This window comes from Macrosteles quadrilineatus, unplaced genomic scaffold, assembly GCF_028750875.1.
Source record: "Macrosteles quadrilineatus isolate MER2022 unplaced genomic scaffold, UCM_ALF_1.0 Scaffold_3__2_contigs__length_128488019, whole genome shotgun sequence".
NCBI classification, from domain to species: domain Eukaryota; kingdom Metazoa; phylum Arthropoda; class Insecta; order Hemiptera; family Cicadellidae; genus Macrosteles; species Macrosteles quadrilineatus.
In genome coordinates this window covers 47,216,768-47,225,245 of record NW_026542596.1, presented here as the reverse complement: position 1 = coordinate 47,225,245, position 8,478 = coordinate 47,216,768, and the positions used below count along the sequence as shown (strand labels likewise).

At 36.1% G+C, this 8,478-nt stretch overlaps 1 long non-coding RNA gene across 1 annotated transcript; it reads left to right on the top strand.

Annotated features, from left to right (window-relative positions):
* Nucleotides 1-4,551: 4,551 nt before the first annotated feature.
* Nucleotides 4,552-7,848, top strand: LOC128991168 (uncharacterized). Its single transcript, XR_008490606.1, has 3 exons — nt 4,552-4,695; nt 6,233-6,371; nt 6,931-7,848. It is a non-coding gene; the product is annotated as an uncharacterized LOC128991168 (long non-coding RNA).
* Nucleotides 7,849-8,478: the final 630 nt, after the last annotated feature.

Genomic DNA, 8,478 nt, shown 5'->3' with positions numbered 1-8,478 from the left:
AAGTTTGATTATCATTAACCGTATTTACAGGGTGTGTCAAAACGTTTTAAAAAAAGACTTTGAAATTAACTACCGTATAACCCTAACTACTGAACGGAACAGCGCCAATTTTTTTTCAAAGCTTATTCTTGAGCTACTCTTTAAGATAACTCGTAGTAAGGGCATTTTCCATGTTATTTTCTAATTTTAAAAAAATCTCAAATTTGAAGAATAAAAGAAAGCTGAAAATTCTTAAATAGCAAGGTATAACAAATTTCATATCATGTGAAAGGTCCTTTTTAAACAAACATTTTACATATTTAAGTTTTCTTTCTATCTCTTACCGTTTAGAAATTTCAGTAGAAAAACTGAATTTTCTATAGTAAAATTGTAACTAGTTTTCTAATAAAACAGACAAAATTCGTCTCTAGTTACATTTATAGTGCATTAACTGAAGGAAACAAATCATAATTATTGATAGACAAACAAGTTATTACATTTTACTTTGTGAAAACAAGTCTTGTAGCTGATGACAAAAACCCAAAAGTGGGCCGCTTTCTGTGGTACCATTGACTACTAATTTCAAAAGTACTATTTTTTTTAGAACCTAATCGAATATGGTGTACACTAAAAAAAATAGTCTTTATTTTTACTTATTGGTCAGAACAAAAGTGTTCCAGGACAACTGCAAAGTGTTTAACAATAAATATCTAGGTAAGACCTTTAGTCATATAGCTGTAAATGATTAACTTTAATGATTAATGGTTAACTTCAAAGTCCTTTTTTAAAACGTTTTGACACACCCTGTAAATACGGTTAATGATAATTCTTTTTTTTTACCAAAATGATCGGGGTAATTAGACCTTTAAATTGATGTATCACACAACCCATGTTTACATTTGAAAATTTCTCAAAAAGCACCCCTACCCCCCAAATTGAGCCCTTTTGGGGCATTTTTCAAAATTGTAAATAATTTTATTGGATTTGGCATGTCCAAATTAGGGGGAAATGAGAACAAACCGGTGTTAAAAGCCTTAACTTTGCACACTACAGATATGGAAAGCTTTCAAATGAACACCCTGTATAATTACCACTGTGGCTTCTATCAAATCCACCTTAAGATCTTACTGATATTGCATCTTAGGGCTCATATACGAGGCATGTTTTTTAAGTAGGTACCGTTTTTAAATTTCTCCGTTCTAGCACTGCGATTGGCATTTTTGACATTTGCGCTGTGTATGGGCATCTATTGGTAAGACCTAGCCGGAAATTTGAGAACAATCGGCCGTGTTTACATCCGGTTTCGAGCATTCAAAATGATGCCGCAAATTGAGACTGCCGCCGATTGTGAAGTGCACGCTGTAATTGGATTTTTAAGTGCTAAAGGTGTGAAAGCCATTGAAAATCATCGACAGATTAGTGAAGTGTATGGCGAGAACATTATGAGTGCCATAATGGTATGCAAGTGGATAAGGGCATTTAAATACGGCCCCACCAACGTTCATGATAAGTAACGCACTGGAACGTACACATCGTCATTACTGTCCCCGTACCCAGTGTGTTGCTCATCATGGACGTTGGTGGGGCCGTCTTAAAATGCCCTTACCTACTTGCGTACCATTTTGTCAATCATAATGTTCTCGCCATACATTTCACTAATCTGTCGATGATATTCAATCGCTTTCACACCTTAAGCACTTAAAAATCTAATTACAGTGCGCACTTCACAGTCGGCGGCAGTCTCAATTGGTGGCACTATTTTGAATGCTCGAAACCGGATGTAAACGCAACCGATTGTTCTCGAATTGCCGGGTGGTCTTACCAATAGATGCCCAATAGATGCCCATACAAAGCGCAAATGTCGAAAATGCCAATCGCAGTGCTGGAACGGAGAAATTTAAAAACGGTACTTACTTAAAAAAAACGCCTAGAATAATGGAATTATCTCTAGTCGGTAATTTCGAATGTTTCTAGTAATTAGGTAGGTCTATGATGAAATGTTGGTCATAACAATTCGATGAGATGGAGAGAATATTGTGTGGTTTCACGTCGACATTTTTTAACTACAGTCGGTAAGGTGTTAAGGAGTCGAAGGTGGCCGTGGTGTGTCTGTGCACGGCCACCTCTAGCTACAGGCCGCGGCCTGGTAGAATTGGCAACGTCGCAAGTGGTGTTATTTAGTGACATACGTCCCATAAGATAACATGGCAGACAGGTGACATCAGCTCATTAATTCGCACTTAATTGATTTAAATTTATGAACATAAATTTATTAAAATATTGAAAATAAAACTTACAGAATTGAAAACCAAAACAATATTAATTGAAAATCTATATCTGTACATTTTAAGTGGAGTCAATATTTTCATAGTCCAGTAACCAAGCAAGCGGCCGTGGTAATACTAGACGTGAATAAACACGGCCACCTTTAATTATACAGGCCGAGGCCTTCGAAGTGACAACGTCGCAAGTGGTGTTGTAACAGCTGTTTTGTTTGGAAGCAGCTAATGGTATTTGTGTATTTACGAAAGATTGGTTACTGGACCATGACAATATTGAATCCGCTTAAAAATGTACATATAGAGATTTTGAATTAATTTTGTTTCGGTTTTCAATTCTGTATGTTTTATTTTCAGTATTTTAATAAATTTATGTTCATTAATTTAAATTTAAATCAATAAAGTGCGAATTAATGAGCTGATGTCACCTGTCTGCCATGTTTTTTTATGGGACGTCTGTCACTAAACAACACCACTTGCGACGTTGCCAATTCTACCAAGCCGCGGCCTCTAGTTAAAGGTGGCCGTGGACTAACTTAGTATAAACCTGGTTTATTAAGCCATAGATTAACTGGGTGGGTTCCATAATATCGACAACCGTAGAAATTGATCGAAACTGAATTATTCCCAGTTTGTCGACACTGGAATATTCCCACTTAACCGACATCCCAAATAACCGACGTCGCAAATGATCGACACCACAAATTGTCGACATCCCATATTGTCGACAATGAAATAGTTTCACTATGTCGACACTGAAATAGTCCCAGTATATCGACAAGCTCCCGTTCTTCGGAGCTACTCTTGAAAAGGAGTTGTCTAATTCATCGTTCAGTTCCTCAACTTACGAGTCGCATCGCAATATTTAATTCCGAATTCCGACGGACAATGAATAATGATAAGCTGGCCATTTTGACTAAGCATTAAGTTATTACTTTTATATTGTAAATATTTATCTTTTTTATTTCTTTCCTTGCTTACAGGAAAATTGGTGACTCGTGTGTTACAAACAATAGTTTTTAAGGGAAACAATGTGAAATAATTTGTATAGGTAGGTTATGTAGGCTAATCAACATGATAACAGACACTTTAGGTAAGTCACCAACAAGAAGGTAAAGTAAGACACCAACAAGAACTTAAGATACAGCTTATTCGTAGGCTAATTCTGAATCATCAAGCAATATTGTAGCAAATGTTTGAATAGGCATATCCCTAGGCTATTAGGATTGTCTCTTATTCCCATTGACCCAGTGTCAACTTTAAGAATTTGTTATTTAAAAATATGCGGCTGCACTTTAGTTTATGTCCTTTATTCATTCAAATGAAAGATATTAAGGGTACAGTTTCTTAACTGGGCTATGCTAATATCGATTGCAACTATCGTTTCGATTTGTAAACCTTCATGCGATTTTTTCACCATCAGCAAGTTTGGTTGGTTAGGTTAGGTTATGATAGTTTTATTTTGCAATAGATGTATTTAAAAATATCGATTACTAATCAATATTTTCAATTCGATAGTTTCAATCAATATTAGCATAGACCAGTTAAGAAACTGTACCCGATATGAATACATAAGTTAGACTATTTAATATTTTGAATATTTCATTCCGTTAGTTAGGTTAGGTTTCACCCTAACATTACCCAAAATTGATATAGGCCTAAGTTTATCGAATGAAATAATCAATATGACTGGGACGGGTGGCGTCGTCCTGTAATCCAGCTACTACCGTAGGAGGTCACGAATTGTGGATATTTATAGGCATGCACTGTGGATGTGATACTCCTTGGTGTGAGTACTACGACTATCCGCAGTACTATCCTGATAATTAGACCAATTCGTATAGGCTATAGACCAAGGCAATAATGTGGTTCGGATTCCACTATAAACTGTAGGTCCCTTAGTTGCCATTAGCTGTATGGGCTATTAATTAACAGCTGTGTCTAAGGAATGTCGGCCTTAGTCACTAACAAGACTACAAGATCGCGCCACTCATCCTGATCCTACACTCATTTCCATTCGTACTTGGCTTAAAATACCTACTTTGTATGGTCGCCAAAGTAATAAGAAAGAAAGTATTAAAGAAATATATTCATTGGAATGAGTGTAGGACGTAAACTTAAGTGCTGCAAAATATTCTAGAGCTGTTTGTATTTGGTGTAAGACTAGACTTGGATTATATCATTCATTGCTGATGACATCAATGTTAATTTTATAGATGATCCTGGAGCAAAGGCTGTAATTTGACCTGAACCCAAATTGGTCTATATTTTAAATATTGTCTTGAATCAATAAGTTAAGAGGACTAACCTTTCTGGACGACATTGCCATCGACATCACAGCAGATGAGAGAGAAAGAGAGACCAGAGTTGTGGACCCTGGAGGCAATTACCATACTGCCGTGATAATGTTCCTTGGTCTAACCATAACTTAAGTGAGGTGAGTCAACATTCTTTCCCCTTTGTGATAGATTCTAGGCTATGTTTGTTAACTAAGTTATTCAAAGTTCAAATCGGTACTTTGGTAAGTGTTATCCGGAGGGCCTACTGTCGATATTTGGGTGGGTTCCATATTATCGACAACCATAGACACTGATCCAAACTGAATCATTTGCATTTTGTGTTGAACAGAGTTTGAACAACTAATTATTTATATGTTTTATGGTAACTGTAGGGAAAATATAATGTGTAACACAAGTGCAAACTGCCATTGCTGCACTCGACAAACTTTCCACACTCGCCTACGGCTCGTGCGTAAACATTTCTCTCATGTGTAGCAAAGTGCCACTTCGCCCACTAGTTACCTACACAAATAAACTATTATTAATAGTTTTTGGTGGAACATAAGGATAATTAATCTTAATGCAAATTTATAGTTTTTTTATAAACATTCAAAACTAGGCCCCTACTTAAAATGCATTTGGATTACATCTCGAAACATGTTGTTTGGAAATGTCTTAATTAGGCTAGAGCTTGCATTTTTGCAAATTGGGAAATAACAAAGAATTAATGTTGAACGCGTTCGCTACCGAGCGACGCTCATATGCGTCGGTCCGGTCACTCCTACAGACCAAAAGGAATGATCATGACGTTGCTTACAGACCAAGTGATATAGGAATAACATTGCCAACAGACCAAAAGAGAAATATCGTTTAAATGGACTAATTGACTTCATATTGACCTTAAGTGAATTAGTAAGCAATAAATATTGTTTTTATTTATCGTTTTGAGCAAATTTTAAAACGCCGCATATATGCGTCGGTCAGTCTATTTAATAAAATTCAGATAAAAAGATTACCTACATTTTCGTTTCAATAGACCAGGCGACGCACGTTTAAGCGTCGTTTTAAATTTGGTTGTTTCAAGCATTTACTCAAACAAATAAAGAAACTCCAAACACTCGCCAAAACTGCAAAGGTTATAACGTTTACATCTGTTCTGAGATGTCGCGGAATGCACAATGTAAACAACAATGTTGCCAACTGTTGTGTGACGTAACCAATCGTCATATCCACACACCAAGCGACGCACATTTGCGGCAGATATCCCTCTAGACTGATACGATAAAATCAGGGCTTTAAAATAGACCGTTGCTAAGAAATACGCTGATTAATAACATTGAACACCGACGCAAGTGTGTGTCGTTAGTCTATTTCAATATGATCAGCTGACGCAAATATGCGTCGGTGGTCTATTGTGAGAAATGAGTCGACGCACAATTGCGTCGCTAGTCTATGCAAACGTAAATTTTATATAATTGTGGTAGCGAACGTGTTAAACCAATTTATTTTGCCTAAACCATATTATTGTTACAAATTATAATAGTTGTACTAACTTGACCCAGATTTGCTCAAACATTTTCCTATTATCTGTACCTATTTGAATATTACAAATATAGAAAGGAGTGTACAGACTTGTATTATTTGTTGGACTCAAAGTATTTGTATAACACTATTTTTTGCAATATTTCTGTACAGAACTGAAGCCTACCAGTAAAATGGGGGCGTTGTAATTAATATCCTCCGACATTGGAGAATACAGGGGAGAGGTGTCAGAGGAAGAGGAGATGGAGGATGGGGCGAAGTAAAGACTAAGATTGAAGAGAACTAACTAATGGTAAGTTTTGCCATTTACTTAAATTTAAAACTTATAAATCCAGGGCCGTGTCCATTGCCCCCAAGCCTATTTCGCATAACCCTCCTGAATTACTAGTATTTAACCAGCATTTTAACTGGAGATGTGCCCAAAAATTTGCTTTTGTTTTTTAGGAAATGTAGGCTATATTTTACGACTACCCGCTGGTAGTCGTAAATTTCGATCACGCAATCTTTGCAGATGCTTTCGGCTATCATGAGAATACAAGACAAACTTGGATTATTGTACCCCCTAATTCTAACAGATTTTGGGAAAATTTTCCAAGAGAAAAAGCATTCTTTTGAGGCCCCAAGTGAGCCCCCTTCCCAGGCCGAAGCCCTTGGCAATCGCAGTGTCCACCGTTAGGGGAATACGGCCCTGATTTGGAGGCCTATGTTGGTGTGGGGTCTGGTGCAAACCTCCCCCCCCCCCCTCAGTACGCCACTGAGTACATTAAATAATGATAGAAGTATGCATAAAAAGACTCTTGTTCTGTTCAGAATACTGTTTTTAATATTAATTTTTGTTCTGTTATATCCAGGCCTGATGACAGGGTGGATCGCGATGGAGGTTGGGGGAGAGGAGGCTGAAGAAGTGGAGACAAATCAGTTTAGATCCATTCTGTTGATTAGTTTAACATTTATTTTGAACATCAGTATTTAAATTTTTTTCTCATTTAGATTATTAAATTAAGATAATTTTATTGTTTTTATGAAGATGTTCTCTTACATTTTTAATATTTGTTTGTACTTCTGCCTGGTAAAAAAATACTGTTTTCCTACAGTTACCTAACAATGTACATGTTCTCTCACTGATTTGAGAAAGCAAAGTGGCCAATTCGCTCATCAGTGAGACAATGTTAACATTGTCTCACTCTAATTACTTTGTCTCACTCCAGATTTGCAACGTGAAGGCACAAAATAGTGAGCGCGTAACATGCAGACAAGGTCGTATGTGCGCGAAATACGTTGGCAGCACTGGCTGTAAATCAGCTGGTCAGCTGTTTTACTGTTGTATCATTAAATGTCATATTAAAAGTTCACTTCTGTGTAAAAATATGTTACGTTTCTTTACCAATTTATTTGTTTTATGGTAACTGTAGGAAAAATATAATGTGCAGCTCGAGTGCAAAGTGCAATTGCCTCACTCGAGAAACCATTCCTCACTCGCCTACGGCTCGTGAGTAAGTATTTCTCTCGAGTGAGTCAATTTATCACTTTGCTCACTAGTTGCACAAATAAATTATTATTATTATTATTATCTTTGTTAAAATGATTACTTTCACTAACTGACCTTGTCTTGGGTAAAAAGAGATATCTTGATATTTAACTAGCAGGGTGCCTGTTCTATGGGCGGGGATTGTATAAGTCAGTAGAAACCTTCTTATATTTCGATACTTGGTAAATTAATCATTTCCAACTTTATATAGTATAGATCGCTATTCCTGTATTGATGTACTGAAATGAATAAAGTTATATGAAATGAAATGTTGTTTTTTTTTATATATTTTGATTACACACTATTAACCCTTAATTTGACAGCGTGCCATTATTGGCACATGATGATTCAAAAAAATGTCACGTTCGTCTGTTAACTTTTTAATTTCAACAAACGGTGTCCAAAGGTTCTTTGCCTATTGCTATTATGGTTTAGTGCACTATAGTGGATGTTTTGGAAATTACTATCACTTTTAGACCAACATATAGAAAAGGAAGTATGGAGGCTTAGTGTAGAAGGTTAGTAAATTACTTCTTAGTTCAATATTTTAGGCTGTTTACTTATATATCTAAGTGATTTGCACGGATTAAAGATAAGAAAACATAACCCAGGTCAGTTTTAGCTTAAATATGAATATAGATTTTTTTATAAACCGAACAATTTGAGTGTGACAAAAATGACACATTGCCAAAGAACCAGGGAACAATGAACGGTTTTGGGCGTGCCAAAAATGGCACATTACCGAAGATGCAGTTATTTTTTTTAGTTTATTGAGCACGCCTAAAGTGGCACACTGTTTATAAAACAGTGAAAGGTATTTATATTTGTAAATGTAGGCTATGTCTTTTATTTTCACAAATTGTAAAATAAA